The sequence below is a fragment of the Dipodomys spectabilis genome, unplaced genomic scaffold, assembly GCF_019054845.1.
Source record: "Dipodomys spectabilis isolate Male_0828 unplaced genomic scaffold, ASM1905484v1 ptg000115l, whole genome shotgun sequence".
NCBI lineage: Eukaryota > Metazoa > Chordata > Mammalia > Rodentia > Heteromyidae > Dipodomys > Dipodomys spectabilis.
In genome coordinates, this window is record NW_024870792.1 from 4,239,481 (window position 1) to 4,258,079 (window position 18,599).

The following is an 18,599-nucleotide window of genomic DNA, read 5'->3' on the forward strand; positions in this document are numbered from 1 at the left end:
TTGAGAGGATTGGACAAGGAACTTGAAGTGCTTCAACAGACAAAAGCACTATTCATACATAAATGGAAATAACATCTATAATGTCTGGGAGATTATTTTCTTATATTCTGTAAAAGATAATTATTTGAAGTAAACACAGTAAACATTATTGAAAGTGTATCATATGCTCCATGTTATTGGGAGATTATTACCATATATATTTATATATATGAAGTAATATGTTAAGTGATTATAATACTGGGTTGAGTTTCATAATAGCAGCCACTAAATGGAATAACTCTATAGTTAAATATGGCAATTTACCCAAAAGGTCAAGAAGATAAAATAGCAGAAGAAAATTTCTTTCATTTAAAAAAGGCATAAATTAATACTGAAAGGACAGATGAAACTTTAGAAAACAATTGAAAACACAGTTGACGCAAGTCAGTCTAGATGAGGATAAAAAAAGTCATATATGAGACATCCATCCTATATTCATGTACAAAGACAAAGAATGAAAAAAAATGAAAAAAGAAGACTATATACCATAAAATACTACTCATAAGAATGTTTCTATGATCCTATAATAATAAAACGGAAATACCTATAAAAGTATTTCCCCAAATAAGCATAATCCTGGTTAAAAGGATACAGTTAGTTGGAAGGGGAAATATTATAATAGAACATAAAAGCAGTTTTAAAAAATGCAAATGGAAAATTACTGATAGAAATACAGATGATTTTGTAGAATTTTTTTTTCCTGTTCTTGGGGCTTGAATTCAGGGCCTTATCCCTGAGCCTGTTTGTGCTCAAAGCTAGCACTGCACCATTTGAGCCTCAGCACCACTTCTGACTTTTCCTGAGTAGTTTATTGGTGATAAAAGTCTTATGGACACTCCTGCCCTGGCTGGTTTTGAACTTGGATTCTCAGATCTCATCTTGAGTAGCTAGGATTACAGGCAAGAGCCACTGTCTCCTGGTTGTACATTCAAAAATATATTCAGTAAGGAAACACATTAGTAAAAGTATAGATTTAAAGAAATCTATCATTCCAAAATGACATAATTAATACTTGTGAAATAGTACATATTAAAAACTCAAAAGGAACCAGGATTAGCCAAATGCTGAGACATGGAACAAGTTTCTGTATATTTCAAATGATTGATATCATAGAACATAAGTTTTCTGATAATCAGGAAATTGTTACAATTTACAAACTAAGTCTATAGGGAAAAAAAACAAATGCTAAGAAATCAAATATCACACAGTTCATGTATGACAGAAAAGATTAAGGAATTAAGAAACTATTTTTATTGGAGTTCTTGATTATAGCAATTCTAACTGGTGTGAGGTGGTATCTCAGTATTGTTTTGATCTGCGTTTCTTTTATGGCTAAAGAGGTTCAGCATTTCTTCATGTATCTATTGGCCATCCTTCTTTCCTCTTCAGAGACGTTTCTCTTTAAGTCTTTATCCCACTTATTTATTGGGCAGTTGTTTTTTTGAAAATTTGTTGTTGGGGGATTTAATTTTTTGAGTTCCATGTATATTTTAGATATGAGACCTTTGTCCTTTGTATGGCTAGCGAAGATCTTCTCCGGATGTAGACAGAAGGAATCCTTACTGCATTGGTGGGAGTGTAAACTTGTTCAACTACTTTGGAAAGTAGTATGAGGTTCCTCAAAAGACTCCATGTAGAGCTCCCCTATGACCCAGCAATCCCACTTTTGGGCATTTACCCAAATGATCACAAACAAGACCATACCAAAGCTACCAGCACAACTCTGTTTATTGCAGCATTATTTACCATAGCTAAAATATGGAACCAACCCAGATGCTCCTCAGTAGATGAATGGATCTAGAAAATGTGGCATATATACACAATGGAATTCTATGCCTCTATCAGAAAGAATGACACTGCCCCATTTGTTAGGAAATGGAAAGACTTGGAAAAAATCATATTAAGTGAAGTAAGCTGGGCCCAAGGAAACATAGGTCCCATGGTTTCCCTTATTTGCAATTACTAGTATATGTCTGAGGCAAGCAGAAACCATCAGATAAGTTGAAGTTAGGTGAAATGAACACCTAGATAAGGACTCAAATGGTTTTTCTTTCTTGCAATTTTTTCTAACATATTTGTAAGATGATTTTTTTGTTGATTTGTATGTCCCTCTCCCATGGTATAACCCCTGTTTTCACTGTATTTGATGTTGGTATACTTTGTGGAGGGAAGGGAAAAAACAATTTAAATAGGGATACAGATGGACCCATTGCAACAATGAGATGTACAAGATGTTATGTCGAAAAACGAACTTTACAACTTTGCAGGAGGTGGAGTGGGTGGGGGGTCTGGGGGGGGAATGGGAAGGGAGGGGAAAAGGAAACAAAGGCAGAGGCTACAATGCTTGATAAGAAATGTACTCAGGGGCTGGGAAGGTGGCTCAGTGGTAGAGTGCTTGCTTTGCATGCATGAGGCCCTGGGTTCCATTCCTCAGCACCACATAAGCAAACAGAAAAAAGCTGTAAGTGGCACTGTGGCTCAAGTGGTAGAGAGCTAGCCTTGAGCTGAAGAGCTGAGGGACAGCGCCCAGGCCAAGAGTTCAGGCCCCACGACCGGACCCCCCCCCCCGAAAAAAAAAAAAAAGAAATGTACTCATTACCTTGCCCATGTAATTGTAACCCCTCTGTACGGTATTTTCACAATTTAAAAAAAAAAAAACTATTTTTAATAATGTTTTAGCTCTATCTTCATATCTTGATATCTTTTATTTTCATTTATATCCTCATTTTTCTTATTAAATTCATTGTATTATTAGATCCCTTGTGGTTTGGAACTAATGAAATATATACATATATAGAATAAATTAAAGAATATCAATTTCAATATTGAGGTACCACCCAAATTAATGCTGTGCATAAAAATTTAAGTCTTTTTATTTATTTAGATTTTATTCCAATTTTTAAAAATTCCACATTTGGGGGCTGGGAAGGTGGCTCAGTGGTAGAGCTCTTGCCTTGCATGCCTGAGGCCCTGGGTTCGATTCCCAGCACCACATAAGCAAAAAGAAAAAAGCCGGAAGTGGCGCTGTGGCTCAAGTGGTAGAGCGCTAGCCTTGAGCTGAAGAGCTGAGGGACAGCGCCCAGGCCCAGAGTTCAGGCCCCACGACTGGACCCAAAAAAAAAAAATTCCACATTTGCTAAGGGTAAATATGAATGGGAATTTCCTAGAATTCCAGGCTAACTCCCTGTATACCTGATTTCATCTAAAAAATCCTGACTTTTGCCTTTGTTCCTTTTGCTATGCACGCTTATTATATGTTTGCTTTTTCCCATTTGCATGTTGTGTATTCTCTAAGACTCAATGTAAATTTTACCTCTAATTTTATTTCATGTTTTGAGAATGCCTGGAAAACTAACACCTGTAAATTGTATCTGACTTGATAGAGGAATGTAGCATCAGGCAAATCAACAATTGTCAGATTCTAATATTCAAATACAATATACGTGTCTCTAGATGACTGGCCCTCCCCACTGCAGGACATCCACCAACCATCACCACCAACAATTTTAGGAATTAAGCAGGACCAGCCTTTTGTTCACATTCTAGTTTCAGTAAATCCCTAGGGAAATATATTGAATAATTCCTTAGATATAAATTAAAGTGTTTTCCAAAAGTATACTCTTATTTGTATTACTCAAAATGTTTATTAATGAATTTTAATCATGTAATCTTTGAAATGATTATTTTATCTCAAATAAAAATCACATTAAAGGTATTTTTAAGTCAGGCAATAGTAGTTCACACCTGTGACCCTAACTTCTTAAGAGAGGAGATCTGAAGATCCCAGCTCAAAGTCAGCCAGACCAGGAAAGTCTGTGACACTCTAATCTCCAGTTAATTACCAAATAAAGATGGTATTGGAGCTCTGCTTTAAGTGGTAGAGTGCTAGCCTTGAACAAAAGAAGTTCAGGGGCAGTGCCAAGACTCTGAATTCAGGCCCTAGGACCAGAACAACAGCAACAACAACAAAAGTATATTTTAAATAATAGAACGAAAGGTGCAAATCCAATGTATACTTTAAATCGTGGATAATTTGGAATCATTATTTTTGTCAATACAATTTGATGAAATATAGTAATACAGAAAGGTGTTATGAGTATTAGATTTTATTTATGAGTAAGATTTTATTCCAAGCACTATACTATATGGTACTGTCTGTGATTATATAATTTTGAGAAAACAATTTTTAAATGAAGCTCATATTCATATAAGAATAAAGGCAATAAATTCCAGAAGAGACACATGCTTCTGTTACTGAGTTGAAGTAACTTACAATCATAGAATTCAGAATTTTATGAAATAGAATAAATCTTGTATTAAAATGTAGGCAAACAGGTCATTATATTAATCACATTTCTATCTCTTCAGTTCATAACTTATGGTGGACTTCATCCTAGGCCTGTTTGTTTTTTTTTTTAACTTGTCTCTAAAATGTTGTAGTTCAGCCATCCGTTATCTATTTAACACATCTCAGTGAATTTATTTCCTTTGTAAATAACCTTCATTGGCCCATTAATCCTATTACTCCCAGCTAGATTTTAATTTCTCTCATCATAAAAACAGACATTGACACAAGAAATATTCTATCAGTATTGATAGTACTAGCTTCTAAATCTCAACATAGTTATTTATCTAGCTTAAACATAAAATTCACATTTGATAACATGAAAATATTTAGTAGAGTTAGAAGATAAAATATAATACCAGGTCAGTTATTATTTCCAAATAAAATAATATCTAAAAACTGTAGATATATGTCATTTTGATAATTTGACATGCAATTTTCTTAGATATAATGTTATAATTATATATAAGTTGTGTTGATATTTCTTTAATATATAGTCTTTCATCTTGACAAAAATGCCCACTGTTAATTTTAATAACCAACTTCACTCTATAGCATTTTTTTGCCCCTTTTCTGAATTCTTCTGTTAAAGTAAAGAAATTCCAACATTCATTGTTCTCATTGATGTTTGATATTTCTTTAATTATTTTTAATTTTAAAGAAATTCCAACATTCATTGTTCTCATTGATGTTTGATATTTCTTTAATTATTTTTAATTTATGGTGGAGTTAGTCTAGAGTATATAGTTTGTACAAAAATCAATACAGTATATTATGATGTCTTAAAATAGTACTTCTGGTTATTTAAATCACATTGTGTAAAAACAAAGCAATCTTAGAAAGGAAAATGATATTTTACAGACAATTGGTTAGCAGCGTTATTCAGACATTGCCTTCGAGCCAGATTTGCCAGGATATAGAAAGGCTGCCAAGAGTCTATGTGATAGCAGTGGCAGTTAGCTTCTTGGGATTTGCATATTGAAAGTTACTCACCTCATCATGAAATAAACAAAACTGAAAGCACTCTAAGAAAGTGCACAGTAATTCAGATTAAAACTACAGTTTCTTTAACAAATGGTGCTGGCAAATTGGCTATACACATGTAGAAAATTGAACTTGGATCCTTATATATCACCCTGCATCAGAATCAACTCCAAATGCATCAAAGGCCTTAACATAAAATCAGATACCCTGAAAATATTAACAGGAAGCAATAGGGGAAAACACTAGGGTTCCTTGCCACAGGTTGAAACTTTCTCAATAAAGACCCAGAAACACAACAACTCAAAAGAAGTTTGGATAAATGGGCTTGCATTAAACCATAGAGCTTCTGCATGGCAAAGGGCATTGCTAGCAAGATAAATAGAAAGCCCAAAGATTGTGAGATCTTCACTAGCCCTACAACAGACAGTGGCCTCATATTTACAATATACTTAGGGCTTGAGAAACTAAGGCCCCCAAAACAAAGCTACAAAGAAACAATCAACCCATTAATAAGTGGGTTAATGGCCAATAGACACATGGAATATTCAACATCTCTAGCCATCAAAGAAATTCAAAATAAGCCAGTTGCTGGTGCCTCATGCCTGTAATCCTATCTACTCAGGAGGCTGAGATCTGAGGATGACAGTTCAAAGCTAACCCGGGCAGAAAATTCCATGAGATTCTTTTTTTTTTTTTAAGCAGGTTAATAGTTTTATTACTTTTAATTCTTTTTTGTAAATTTTTTTATTGTGAACATACTGTACAGAGGGGTTACAATTACATGGGCAAGATAATGAGTACATTTCTTATCAAGCGTTGTAGCCTCCTCCTTTGTTTACCATTCAGTCCATGAGATTCTTATCTCCAATTAACCACTAGAAAACCAGAAGTGGTTTTGTGGCTCAAGTAGTAGAATGCTTGCCTTGAGCTGAGCAGTGCAGAGATGGCACCCAAGCCCTGAGTTCAAGCCCCACAACAGACAAAAAAAAAAAATGCAAATCAAAACCACATTGAAATTCCAACACACCCCAGTTAAAATGGCCATTATCAAAAAAACTAATAATAATAGATGCTGGTGGGGATGTGGACAAAAGGGAACACTACTGCACTGTTGGTAGGAATGTAAATTTGTTCAACCACTCTGGAAAGCAGTATGGAGATTCTTCAAAAGGCTAAACACAGAGCTCCCCTATGATCCCGCAATCCCACTCCAGGGTATCTACCCAAATGACCCAAACAAGACCACACTAAAGCTACCAGCTCAACTATTCTCATTGCCACATTATTTACCATAGCCAAGACATGGAATCAACCCAGATGCCCCTCTGTGGATGAATGGACCAAGAAAATGTAGTATGTAAATACAATGGAATTCCATGCTTCCATCAGAACGAATGACATTGCCTCATTTGTAAGGAAATGTAAAGACTTGGAAAAATAAATTAAGTGAAGTAAGCCAGACCCAAAGAAACATAGGTTGCCTGGTTTCCCTCATTTGTAATAATTAATATGTGTCTAGCAAAAGATCACAATAGCTCAATAGCTATGTCTATATGGCCATATAAAATAATGCTAATCGAAATGAACTCCAAGATATGAAAACAAGGGTTTTCTTTTTTTTTAATGTACTTTATGCAGTTATTTATTTATTTTTGCTGTCCCTCCCCTCCCTTTGCCTTATCATCCGTTGTCACTTTCTGATTTCAGTACCCTTTGCATTGCTTGTAAGTTTATCTGATTTGGGGATGGGAAGGGCAATCACAGAAATGGCGAGACAAAGGACAAAGATTGAACCAATGCCACAGTGATACCCACAAGACACCAGGTTTCCACTGAACTCTACAACTTGGTGGCGAGGGGAGTAGGGGGAAAGACATAGCTGAAGACATTGAGGGAGGGAGTAACAATTTGACATTTCCTTCCTTATGTAACTGTAATCCCTCTGTTCACCACCTTTACCATAAATATAAATAAAGATTATGACAGGAAAAAAGACTATGATAAAAGTTGTATTATAAATAAAGTTTATGAGAGACAGGAAAAAAGACTGATAAAAGTTGTATTATTAATTGTACTTTGTGGGCACATATTCTTTCTTCATAAGTAGTCATTCACAATGAAGGAAAATCTGACTTTCAGTTTCTGTGTGAGTCCATTCCATTAGGGAGTCTCTTTCCTATCTCGCTCCCTCCCTCCCTCCCTCCCTTCTTTCCTTCCTTCCTTCCTTCCTTCCTTGCTTCCTTCCTTCCTTCCTTCCTTCCTTCCTTCCTTCCTTCCTTCCTTCCTTCCTTCCTTCCTTCCTTGCTTCTTCCTCACTCCCTCCCTCCTCTCTCTCTGACTCAATCTGTAGCTTTCTCTACCTGTCTTTACTTTTTTTATAAATCAAAATACAATGGAAAGTTCAATGCTGTGGGTTGTGTCAAAGTGCTTATTTTCCAGTGTGTAATAAAAGGATTAGGCAAACCCTATTTTAATAATAAATATATCTTAATAATACCATTAAACAAATGTGTCCTCCACATAAATTCCTAAAATGAACCTTGATCTTAATGAGAAATTATTAGTAGGTAAGTACAGTAAGAAGGGTAATGAAGGTCTCACCTTTTAAAGGAGACACCCAAATGCTACCTACTCTCCACCACGTGAAAATATTGGAAAGATGACTGTCAGCAAGCTAGGGTGAGAGCCACATCCAGAACCTGACTTTGCTGGCATTGTGATCTTGGGCTTCCAGACTTTAGAACTATGACAAAATAGATGGCTGTGTTTTGAACCACCCCATCTGCTTTATTATCACAACCTGAAAAGATAAAGGCATATAATAACAGAATTAATAATAGGCATCATTTATGATAAATCTTTCAATTAGGAATTCTGAGAATGATATTTCAGGGGAATGTTTTCTATTTCTGGAAACCACCTGTAACAATCTTTAAATTAGCTGGAATTACATATAATTAACAGGCGTTTTAAAAAACAAATTTCTAACCCTTTAATAAAATATGTGAAGTTAAAAATTTCCAAAGTATTATATTTGTTGTTGACTTTATAGCACCTTAATCAAAACCATAAATTTTATAAAGTAACACATTTTTATCTTTGAAATTTTTGGTTTTAAGAAATTCCTTAATATGTAATTATTCTAATTTGCCTTAGCCTGAGATATATTATTATGATTGATAAGAATAGAAAACATTTTTATGGTAACTGTCATATTGCAGTATAAGGACTAGTGTAAAGTGATAAACACTGAATAAACTACTAAAGAAAAACACACTGTAGATTATTCTGATTAGTCATGTGAATGTGATTAATTTTAAGTGTATATGGGATATCTATCTATCTACTCATATTTGCCAAAATTCCTTCTTTTCTCATACATATATAGACTTGTATTTGATCTATAAGTGATAATTCATGATGCACTGAAATTTAAATATTTCAAATATGTTTTAGAACAAAACAAATTGTCTAGCTCTGGTGAAGGGATCACTATTTGTTTCATAAGAGAAAAATAATATTGATTTTATATTTACATGCTTGTATGCAAATACATTCATAATTTGAACAAACTTTGAAATCTCAACTGTTTCTATGAAAGTTTAATGTATTTATTCCTTGTATTTTATGCTTTATAATTTTTTAAATTTACTTGTATTTTTTGGGAGGTGATGTCAAAGGGGTTACAATTACATAAGTAAGGTGATGAGTACATTTTTTGGTCAAACATTGCTACCCCCTCCCTGTTTTCCCATTTTCCCTCTCCTCTCCTCCCCCCTCCAAGTTGTAAAGTTCATTTCCAACATAGTTTCTTGTGAATACTGTTGTTATATTGGTTCACCCTTTGTTCTCTGTCTCCCCTCCCTTCCCCAAAATAGAAGGCAGCACCCTATTTGTAAGGAAATAGAAAGACTTTGAAAAAATCATATTAAGTGAAGACACATAGATTCCATGAATTCCCTCATTTGTAATAATTAGTACATGTCTAGGATATTCCTAGCAGAGAATCACAATAGCTCAATAGCTATGTACATATAACCATTTGAAAGAAACTCCAAGATATAGAAACATGAGGGTTTTTTTTTGTTACTTTCTTTCTTTCTTTTAATATACTGAAGCTTTATTTCTTTTTTCTTTTTTTCCCTTTGGCTTATCCTCTATTGTCACTGTGTTTGTTTGTTTTTGGTACCCTGTGTTTATATACCTTTATTGGATATTTAAAAAATTTTAACAGAAGAACATCTTAGCTCTACCTTACAAATGGATTCTGCACACTGAGACATCACTTCCTAACTACATTTTAATATTCTCTATTGTGTGTTCTACTAGGAATATATTAAAACGTACTTACTGTTTCTAGCCAGTCTTTAGTGCTTTTGTTTCTGGCCCAGATTCCAATCTAGAACAAACAATAAATTCTTTTCTTCATTATCTTTGCTGTTGTGTCTCCAATGGTATTATAATAGCTGAGCAGATCCCTGTGGTGTCATTGTTATATTACATCTTCAGACATAAAACAAGATTATTCTTCCCTAGTCTGAGGTCAAAGATAAGATTCCTTTATTTACATCCTAAACTCAAACTAGGAAATTAATTGTTTCTCTTCAAGGTATACTTTCTTCAACATCTTCCCGAACTTATATGCTATAAAAAGCCAAATATTCAGTGGATTTTGAAAAAGTGCAGCTCCCTACTGAAATAAAAAATTAAAACTGTAATATTTAGATAAAAATTGTAAAGAATCCCATAAATAACAAAGAATAAAAACTCCAATGGAAGTTTTAATGTTCTTCCCAATGCATGATCTAAGCCTTCAGATATGAAGTTTCACCTTAACGTAATTTGTCTATTGGCCTAATGTAAATTATGCAGTAATGTAGTATAGAAAGATACACCAGAGATTTAGAGAGCCTAGTTTTATTTATGATACCAAAAGTGTAAACATACCTACAAGTAGACTCCTATAGTACACATTAGCTTCATTAGGAATGAATAGATTATACAATTGTCTACAATTTTCCTACATCTTCACATGAAATTAGAATACAAGACTAAATTTAAAAGCAAAGATTGATGTCCATATAACCATATAAGATGATACCAAGTGAAATGAACTCCAAAACAAGACATAAAGTTTTTCTTTGTTGTTGTTTTTAATGTGATATCTTGTTTCTTTGTATGTTCTTCCCCCTATGGTATATCTCAATTGTCACTGTATTTGATTTTGGTACCCTGGTATTGAATATAAGTTTACCTGAATTAGGGAGGGGAGGGGAACCACAGAATGGTGAGACAAAGGACAAGGGAGGAACCAATGCAACAGTGATATTCACAAGACAACATGTTGGAAATGATCTGTACAACTCATGGAGGACGGAAAACAGGGGGGAAAGTAGGAAAACGAGAGAAGGAATTACAAATTTGACAAGAATTGTACTCATTACCTTATGTAGCTGTGAACCCTCTATACATCACCTTGACAATAAAAAAATAGATAAAAACATAGATTATACTTCCTTACTGCTAAGGATAATAGTCAGTTTTAAAGGTGAACATTTGTTTGATAAGCATTTATACATTAAGAATACAAGAGCAATACATTTCCAATTTACTTAGCAGTTCTTAGCACCCTTTGAAAATGTCATTGAATGAATAAGTTCTGAATTCTGTTACTGTCTTCCTGTTACATGACTGGTCTTGTAATAACAACTGAAAAAGAAAGAAACTAACAAGTAAAACATTTACTGTCAAAGATAGTTCAGTCTAGATTAGAAAGGGTAGAAGTAAGACAAATGATTTTCCTATGTTCCAGGAACAGCACATTTTATTAGGGTAAATTAGATGTTTAAGCAGTTTTATTTCAACGTGTCTGTACATTGTACCTTGGTCAAACTCATTTCTGTTTTCACTCTTCCTCATAACCCTTCCAGTCTCAGCAAGCTTCATTGTTGCATTTTCACACATGTGCATATAGTTTTTGACCATACTCACAGTTCTTTACGCATCTGACCCATCTCTTTCCCTCTTTCCCATCTCATTGTCCTAAACAGGAACTGTTTTATATTCCTATCATTAGTGCATGCTGATTGTTCAAAGAGTTTTAGCTATGGTATTTCACACATAACTCTAACGTTTTCTTTTCTTCCTTACCTTTCTAATCTCTTCAAAGAGTCCCATAATTATAAATATGTAAAAACCTACACACACACATATATGAATGTATATACATATGTACATATGCTCCTGTATCTATTTATTTATATATTTTTTGTAAAAGATCTAGCAGCCACATATGAGAGGAAAATATGGATTTTTTTTCTTCTGACATGGCTTACTTCACTCAACCTGATGGTCTCTAGTTCCATCCATATTACTGCAAATAACTTTATTTCACACACACACACACACACACACACACACACACACACACACACACACACATACACACATCTGTATATAGATATCTACCTATATAGATATAGACATAGATATAGATAGATATTCCATATTTTCTTGAACCATTCTTCACTTGTACAACTTCTGGGCTGTTCCCTCATCTTAGCTATTGGAAATAGTACTGTAGTAAGCATGAGTGTGAAGGTGCTTCTTTTTAAGGGGTATTATCTTGATTGTCAGTAGACTATGGATTTCAGCCCTATAAATTCTGAAGCCAAAGTAATTAGTTTCCTACTTAGTAATAAGTGGATTAGGAAAATCTGTGAACTATGACAATCTGTTAAATCTTAAGTTTTTCACCAAATAAAATTTTTCAATAAAACTTCTGGTCATTGTGATGTGGAAAGGCAATTATCCAGTCAATTGTGTCAAAATGGAGACGTTTCAGTTAAGTGTAAGTCTCAGAGAACCTACCTTTAACTATGTCTTAGCAGAAAATAATCTTTTAAGGTTTATTTGGGTTTTATCAACATAGTGCAGTATATCTTTACATTATGGAACCTTGGCATTTTGTTTTGTGCTGTTGCAATAAAATTCTCCACTCAGTGAGAATGAGCAGTTGAGCAGGTTCTGTAACAAGCTGACTGGGCTATTATCTTCAGTTTATCTTTCTTATCCCAAGAATAAGCCTTAAGCTTTTTATTCAAAATGTACCTATTAAGCAAACAATAATATGTCATTAATAACTAAAGATATACCTTATCATAAAAATATAAGAAATATCCTACCTCAAGCAACATACAGGTAAGTATGTAGAAAAATAATATTTAGAATATTGTCTTAAAAAGAATATATTACATGCTAACAGATTATATACATATTAATTACTGACTTTAAAGATTTAAGTAATGGCTTTACAGAAAAGAAGCATTGGAAAAAAAAAAGAAGCATTTTAAAGGAATGACAAGTATTTGGCAAACCAAATATACTCTTACCCAGGTATTATAAATTCTCATTTATTCACCTTTTCAGTGTTTGCAATGAACAGTATGGTTACTTCCTGGAAAAATAATTAGCAAAATATATTTGGAAATAGTTCTATAAATAAGTATACTATCAATAGTTGTTCTTCTACAATAGTTGTTCTTGTACTTGCCTAGAACAAGAGGAAATTCAGAGAATCACCAGCAGCTGCTAGTGCAGGGACTACTAGCAACTTGAAGTGGTTTGCAAGAGACTGACAAAATTTGATAAATATAAAGGAGAGAGAGAGAGATGTTTATTAAAAGAGATTATTACACTGGGCAAAGATGGCTCATGCCTGTAATCCTAGTTACTCAGGATGCTGAGATCTGAGGGTCGCAGTTCAAAGCCAGCACTGGCAGGAAAGTCTGTGAGACTCTGATCTCCAATAAACCACTCTGAAAACCTAAGTGGCACTGTGGCTCAAGTGATAGAGTGCTAGCTTTGAGCTGAAGTGCTGAGGGACAGCACCCAGGCCCAGAGTTCAAGCCCCATGACTGACAAAAAAAAAAAAAGAGAGAGAGAGATTATTACTGTGAAATATTATGAAGTATTGAAGTGAGCTGTGTTCTCTGATGGGGAATAAAAGCTATTTGAGAACATAGAAAGATATGGAGGAGTAGAAAATGACTCTCAGAATTGGCAATTTGTATATAAGTATAAATAGATCCAGTAGATACACAACTGCACAAAAGCATATCCCAGAAAGGAAATTTAGGGATTATTCTAAATCTTAACTTTTAGTTATTTTAAATGACTTACAGGATGCAAAGAAATTATACTCATTAGGTACACAATTGGATAATTTCAGCATATTATATTTGTAGGGTTCATCATCTTGTTAAATAAACATGAAATCCAGAAGAAAACTTTCTAAATTTCAGAAGGTACTGTAATACATGTTTCCCAACTCATCCCTTATGCAAGTTTCTTGTCTTGTGATGAATAAAAGGAATTGTCATTTCTTGAGGAAAAAAAAAAAACATTAGGACAGTAAGTCCAATGGGACATTATAATACACAATATAAAGCCAATATAAAAAAACATAATCACTATTCTACAATCTCTTCACTTCTTAATTTATAATTTCATGATTTTATAATAAACGATATAGGAATGACTCTCATTGAGTTTGTCTTCAGTGACTGGGATGAAGCAGATATCATGCCTTTAAAAGTTTTTCAGAGTCATGCCAAGCAACAAAGCATCCACCTAAGAGAGTTCAATACATAACTATCCAGATGCTCACCATTTGTAAACTACTCCCTGGGTGTAAGTGAAGTATTTTGGCAATGTGTCAATGTGTTAATAAGCATTGTTCTGTTTTATATACTTTCACATCTTTGAAGTATTAAAGAGTAATCATTTCAGCACACCTTGATCATAATCATCACTAAGCAATCAACATGCAAATCTTCTTATGGTGCTAACTTCCATGCTGAGTTCATTAACACCTTTGGAAATTGAGAATTAATTGATCATGATCATGATTTGATATTTTATGCAATAGCAGAGTCACTCTACATCTTAGTTTGCTTTTAATATACTGTTAAATGTCACATTCATCAACCTAGAAAAAAACATAAGCAGTATATACTCTAAAATTCCATCTTAAGAATAAATTCATTACATATTATTCAACTTTTCAAAACTACGGCCTAACTTTAATGCACAGAATAGATTTCTGGAAATTTCTAGCATATTTTATACTAATCGATTTTTATTTTTTATTTATTTATTTATTTTTGTCAGTCATGGGTCCTGAACTCTGGGCCTGCGGTGCTGTCCTTCAGCTCTTTAGCTCAAGTCTAGAGCTCTACCACTTGAGCTTCCAGGTTTTTTCTGCTTTTGTAATGCTGAGGAATCAAATCCAAGCATAGAAGGCAAGCACTCTACCACTGAGCTACCTTCCTAGCCCAATGTTTTTTATAGTTCTTTTTACATATGTGTCTGTCTGTCTGTCTGTGTGTATACCTATATGTACAAATGGAATAGTTAAGAGTTTACCACTAATAAAGTTGTGATTTGGGGGGATTAAATTCTGTTTTCACACTGCACTTCTTATTGCTTATCAGAACTTCATAGTCAATTACATATCAAATCAGAATTAACATTAAACCTGTATATATATATATATATATATATATATATATATTTATAAAAAGCTTAATTTACTATAAAGTAATTGAAAATAAAATAAAATAAAAATTAAAGAAGACCATATTTTATCTTATTACAGATCATCTTGTGTAAACAGAGAAGTTACAATACTTATAATACACCACAGTCTATTTTCATAGCCACTTTTTTACATTATTAGCCTCACCACAGTGTACTCAGTAAAACTTTATATAAGATCAAAAGTAGTTAAGAATCATGTTTTTTAAAAAAATCCTTTCAGAGCCTACTGGCATCCTTATTCAGTACAATGAAGGAGCTGTAATTATAACATAGACCTTATTTCACTTTTCTATCTGTTGCTGTAACAATTGTAAATAAAATTACAACTAAAGTGCTACAACTGTAATGATCCCTTGAAATTAAGGAATGAACAGATTGTATCCCTGTATTCTTTCCCATTCACCCTGATGTTCTTCCTATTGACTTTTTTTTCTTTAGTCCTAGGGCTTGAACTCTGGGTCTGGGTGCTGTTCCTCAGCTCTTCAGCTCAAAGCTAGTGCTCTGCCACTTGGGCCATAGTTCCACTTCCTGGTTTTTCTGTTTATGTGGTGCTGAGGAATTGAACCCAGGGCCTCATGAATGTGAGGCAAATACTGAGGCACCATCCCAGCCCTCCCTATTGACTTCTAGTAATTATATATCTGCATTATTTTCTTTGAAATAATTATTAAAAAATAAACCAATAATTTAACTGGGATTTAATTATAAGCACTCATGAACAATTTTCAATTACTGAACGCTCAATATAAACTAATTTGCAATTCTATTTTTTTTTAATCATAGCTTAAACTATTATCAAGCAGAGTGTTGAAAATAAGGGTGTAGAAAATCTAGTCATTCATGAACATTGAATGAATGATATCATTCATTTCATCGTATAAAATGACAAAAGTAGAAAATATTTGGAAACAAAATAAATGCAGTTTTCATATGAACCTCCAATTTCTCAAGCAGGAATTAAGAAATAAGCTTTTTAATTACTAAAATACAAAATATCAAGACCTATTCAAGAGGCTAACAGTAATTAGAATTTCATGTCAATAAATCTGTACAGTTTTATAAACAAAGAAAAATGATTTCAAATAAATGACCTTTAATTGTAAAAAAAATCTAGAAAAAACAAATAAACCAGATTATTCTAGATATAGAATTAATTGATATCACAGTGGAAGCAAAAAATGCCTAGGAAAGGGAAAAGATCGATTAAATGAATTTCTCATTCTTTAAAAATACAGAGAAAAATTATAATATCCAGCTAGTCTAAGGAAAACAAATGGCCATAAAATGCAAAACTACTCAATAAAATGTGAGCAAACCTAATGCAAAAGCACATTATTTTGCTTAACCTCATCTTATCTGACCTTTTCTGCTTGTTAAGCGAAATTAACCTCAAGATAGGGTCACGTGTTTGTTTTTTTTTCTTTCTTGCTATTGTTTTTAACATATTTATAAGGTACCATGTGAATTTTGTGTTGCTTTGTATGTCCCTCCTTCAGAGTATAACCCCTGTTTTCACTGTATTTGGTGTTGGTATAATTTGGGGAGGGGAAGGGGAAAAAATTGTTTCAATAGGGGTACAGGTTGACCCATTGCAACAATGAGATGTACAAGATGCTATGTTGTAAAACGAACTTTATAATTGAGGTGGGGACCGGGGTGAGGAGGAGTGTAGTGGAGGAGGTGGGAGGGAAGGGATGGTAGGGGAAAAGGAGGCAACAATGCTTGATAAGAAATGTACTCACTACCTTGCTCATGTAACTGTAACCACTCTGTACAGTATTTTCACAATAAAAACTTACTTTTTAAAAAAGCACATTATGAGGAATATTTTTCCATTAATCAAACAGAATTCATCCCAGGAACGTGGAGTTAATTTGTCACGTGAAAAACAAATTTTAAAAATATCATCCTTCCTCAATAAATGAAGGAAAATGCAATGTGATGACTTCAATGAGTGGAAACAAGGTAAGTATAAAATTTCAACATTTTCTAATGTAAAAACTATGAACAAACTAGGCATAGAAATAATGTACTGAGTAAAACTTCATGTGAAATAAAAAATAGTTTAGAATCATGGTTTGTAATCCATGTATGACAAATTATCAAGTAACATTATGCTAAATACACAGATCTGAACTAAAACACATATACCTCCCTCTGCCCCTCCTAATTGAGTGGTCAATACAAATTGTTTCATAACAAATTATCTTGAATTAATGAAATGATTTAAATATCATAGAAGTTCAAGTATCTATCTTTTTTCACAGTGCTATTTTTCAAATCCTTTAAATAAATAAAATGATGACATTTGATATAATTAGGTTTAAAAAAACCTCATGAATCTAATAGTTTGTATTTAACAAATGACCACAGTTTTAGAGGGAAAAAAAGTCCATAATGAATAGCTACAGCAAATGTCATCTCTTACTAAGCCCCTTTTATTTATTTAGTAGAGAAAACATTAACAGAAATCTAGACACATTAGGACAGTATAATAATCCCATCACATTAATGATGCAGATGGCACAGGGAGGTTAATGACATCCAAAGTGAACATGTTCAGCTCACCATATTCTTTCTTCAGATACTGCTCCACTTCCATAGACAACACACATGTTATCCTCTTTCTTGTCTTAAAAAATGTTGCATATGAGCATATATCATCCTTAATAAAGGTAACTAAATCACTCATTTCAGACTAACACCTTAAATAAATAATTTCACATTTAGAGTGATGCTTTTCTCCTTATATTTTAACTCTTGGGTTCTTGGGTTAATTTCTATATGAAAACATTGAAGAATTACTAAATATAAACTATTAGTGTATAGTTAGGAAATACTGCCACAATTGCCCACAAGTTAAAGATTTGGTCTTCAAGTTGGTTGAGTGAAGAGGAAGTTGTGGAAACCAAGAGGTGAAGGCTAGGGACAAGTCTTCTGCTCATTGAGAAAGTGCCCTTCAGAAAAGGTCAGATAAGTTGATGTTAGGTGAAATGAACCCCAAGATAAGTATTCAAATGTTTTTTTCTTTCATTCGATTGTTTCTAACATATTTATAAGATGATTTCTTTTTGCTTTGTATGTCCCTCCCCCACGGTATAACCCCTGCTTTCACTGTATTTGATGTTGATATAATTTGTGGAGAGGAAGGGAAAAAACAAATTGTTTAAATAGTGATACAGATGGACCCATTGCAACGATGAGATGTACAAGTCATTATATCGAAAAATGAACTTTACAACTTTGGCTGACAGGGTGGGGTTGTAATAGGGGTATGAGGGGGGGGAGGAGGAGATGGATGGGAAGGGATGGGAAAGGGAAACAAAGGAGGAGGCAACAATGCTTGATAAGAAATGTACTCATTAACTTGCCCATGTAATTGTAACCCGCTGTACGGTATTTTCAAAATATATAAAAAAAAAAGAATGGAGAGACCCTATCACTTCCTTTTCCTCTCTTTCTTCTTCTCTTTCACTTCTTAGATTTGTCCTAGCATGTGTTCCCTTCTGTGACATCTGCAGGATTCTAGGCTCAAGAGCAATGGGGACAATTGAGCATGGACCAGTGTATCCAGAACTGTGAGTCAAAATAAACATTTTTGCCTTAAAAGTGGATTATCTTGGCTTATGTT